The sequence below is a fragment of the Bison bison genome, unplaced genomic scaffold (assembly GCF_000754665.1).
Source record: "Bison bison bison isolate TAMUID 2011002044 unplaced genomic scaffold, Bison_UMD1.0 scf7180017864180, whole genome shotgun sequence".
Taxonomy (NCBI): Eukaryota; Metazoa; Chordata; class Mammalia; order Artiodactyla; family Bovidae; genus Bison; species Bison bison.
In genome coordinates, this window is record NW_011494752.1 from 11,979,281 (window position 1) to 11,982,751 (window position 3,471).

The 3,471-nt window shown below is 44.6% G+C and overlaps 1 protein-coding gene across 1 annotated transcript in view; it reads right to left on the bottom strand.

The window, feature by feature from the left end:
- ARHGAP44 (Rho GTPase activating protein 44) overlaps positions 1–3,471 on the bottom strand; it is an 89,902-nt gene that overhangs the window by 31,351 nt on the left and 55,080 nt on the right. The gene's annotated exons all lie outside the window — the stretch shown is intronic.

Below are 3,471 nucleotides of genomic sequence, written 5' to 3' on the forward strand. Positions count from 1 at the left end.
AGTGGACTCATCAGATGAAATGTGGCAACAGATTAAATAGTGTCCTCTAAACACCATGCAGGCCAGGGTGAACGGGACAAACCAGAGAGCCCTGTAGGCTCCATCTGGCTCCTGGACCATTTGCCCAACGTGGAGGCAAAAAGTACAGCCTTACCCTCATTTTGAGAATCAATAATAGACTCACTAAGGGTTTACTGTGTTATATGCAAGAAAAAAATTAAGAGAGTGGAGCTGTATCACAATACCAAAAAAGAGGAAATCAGTTCTCTTTGCTATTAGCAAAAAGTAGCAAAATGAAGAATCTTCTGTCACTTAAAAAAGTGCACCCATGGGAGAATTACTTTGAAAGGCTTTGGGACATCAAGCTGGCTTGAAGCTACAGCGGTGGTCACATGTGTCCTGAGAAAGATTCCTTACTCATAACAAGAATTCAGGAAAAATTAGAAATATTTTTCTAATATTGTACTCCAAAATGTCAAAAAAAAAAAAAAAATCTAAGCTAACAGGTAAGGATTAGTAAAAATGCCTGGGCAATTCTTTCTTATAATGGCTTGCCCTACAGAAATGATGTATTTATAATTTCCGTTTTTAAAATTAATTAACTAATTAAAGTTCTGGCTGTGCTCGGTCTTCATTGCTGTACGTGGGCCTTCTGTTGTTGCAGCAAGTGGGGGGCTTCTCTATCCACAGGCTTCTCCTTGGTGGTGGCTTCTCTTGTTACAGAGCACAGGCTCCAGCAGGTGGAGCACGTAGGCTCAAGAGCTGCACAAGGGCTTGGTTGCTCCGTGGCAAGTGGGATCTTCCGGGACCAAGGATCAAGCCCATGTCCCCTGCACTGGCACTGCACCACCAGGGAAGTCCAACAGAAATGATCTATTTAATTAATATCTCCAGTTCAGTTCAGTCATTCAGTAGTGTCTGACTCTTCGTGACCTCATGAATCGCAGCACACCAGGCCTCCCTGTCCATCACCAACTCCAGGAGTTCACTCAAACTCATGTCCATCGAGTCGGTGATGCCATCCAGCCATCTCATCCTCTGTCATCCCCTTCTCCTCCTGCCCCCAATCCCTCCCAGCATCAGGGTCTTTTCCAATGAGTCAACTCTTCTTTTGAGGTGGCCAAAGTATTAGAGTTTCAGCTTTAGCATCAGTCCTTCCAATGAATACCCAGGACTAATCTCCTTTAGAATGGACTGGCTGGATCTCCTTGCAGTCCAAGGGGCTCTCAAGAGTCTTCTCCAACACCACAGTTCAAAAGCATCAATTTTTCGGCACTCAGCTTTCTCCACAGTCCAACTCTCACATCCATACATGACCACTGGAAAAACCAAAGCCTTGACTAGACGGACCTCTGTTGACAAAATAATGTATCTGCTTTTAAATATGCTATCTAGGTTAGTCATAATTTTCCTTCCAAGGAGTAAACGTCTTTTAATTTCATGGCTGCAATCACCATCTGAACTGATTTTGGAGCCCCCCAAAAATAAAGTCTGACACTGTTTCCACTGTTTCCCCATCTATTTCCCATGAATTGATGGGACCAGATGCCATGATCTTCATTTTCTGAATCTTGAGTTTTAAGCCAACTTTTTCACTCTCCTCCTTCACTTTCATCAGGAGGCTTTTTAGTTCCTCTTCACTTTCTGCCATAAGGGTGGTGTCATCTGCATATCTGAGGTTACTGATATTTCTCCTGGCAATCTTGATTCCAGCTTGTGCTTCCTCCAGCCCAGCGTTTCTCATGATGTACTCTGCATATAAGTTAAATAAGCAGGGTGACAATATACAGCCTTGACATACTCCTTTTCCTATTTGGAACCAGTCTGTTGTTCCATGTCCAGTTCTAACTGTTGCTTCCTGACCTGCATATAGGTTTCTCAAGAGACAGGTCAGATGGTCTGATATTTCCATCTCTTGAAGAATTTTCCACAGTTTATTGTGATCCACACAGTCAAAGGGAGAAGGTGATGGCACCCCACTCCAGTACTCTTGCCTGGAGAATCCCATGGACGGAGGAGCCTGGTGGGCTGCAGTCCATGGGGTCACTAAGAGTCGGACACGACTGAGCAACTTCACTTTCTCTTCACTTTCATGCATTGGAGGAGGAAATGGCAACCCACTCCAGTGTTCTTGCCTGGAGAATCCCAGGGACGGGGGAGCCTGGTGGGCTGCCGTCTATGGGGTCGCACAGAGTCGGACACGACTGAAGCGACTTAGCAGCAGCACACAGTCAAAGGCTTTGGCATAGTCAATAAAGCAGAAATAGATATTTTTCCGGAACTCTCTTGCTTTTTTTTGATGATGCAGCGGATGTTGGCAATTTGATCTCTGGTCCCTCTGCCTTTTCTAAAACCAGCTTGAACATCTGGAAGTTCATGGTTCACATATTGCTGAAGCCTGGCTTGGAGAATTTTGAGATATTGCCTTACCAATCCCAATACCCAAGAGACCATAAGCTGGAGACATGAAAACACTCATTAAATACTGGAAGAGAAGTCCCTGATGACACTTCTTACGGTTTCAAAATCTACACGCCACCTCTGGTGTCACCATTAAAAACATGAGACAGAATTATATGGACCATGTCTGTTGCTCAGAAGAAACTCTCCTTTAGGGAAGCTGAATGAAGAAATGGAAGTGGACAAGGCAAGGACAAGCTTTGATGCTAACATCCAGCTCTGAGCAGAAGCTGAAAATTCAGGTTTTTCTTACAGAAGCAGAGAAAAGACCTCAGAGCTAAAACCCAGGTCCTCAGAGGAGGAAATCACTCTGCAAACCCAGGAGCATAGTGTCCACCATCATCCTGACAGCGCAACAAACAGCATGTCTATAATCATCTTGTGATGGTGTTCAGTTGCTCAGTCATGTCCGACTCTTTGTGACCCCATGGACCACAGCATGCCAGGCTTCCCTGTCCCTCACTATCTCCTGGAGGTTGCCCAAGTTTATGTCCATTGAGGCGGTGATGCCATCCAACCATCTCACCCTCTGTTGCCTCCTTCTCCTTCTGCTTTCCATCTTTCCCAGCATCAGGGTCTTTTCCAATTAGCTCTTTACATCAGGTGGCCAAAGTAATGGAGCTTCAGCATCAGTCCTTCCAATCAACGTTCAGAGTTGATTACCTTTAGGACTGACTGGTTTTATCTCCTTGCAGTCCAAGGGACTCTCAAGAGTCTTTTCCAACACCACAGGTCAAAAGAATCAATTCTTCAGTGCTCAGCCTTCTTTATGGTCCAACTCTCACATCCATACTTGACTACTGGAAAAACCATAGCTTTGACTAGACAGACCTTTGTCAGCAAAGTCATGTCGCTACTTTTTAATATGCTATCTAGGTTTGTCACAGCTTTTCTTCCAAGGAGCAAGCGTCTTCTAATTTCTTATGTGACTCCCCAATGTGGGACTACAGAACAGAAATCTACACCATTGGAAGCAGGAAAAGGTGACCAAGTCCTCAGATTCAGAAATTG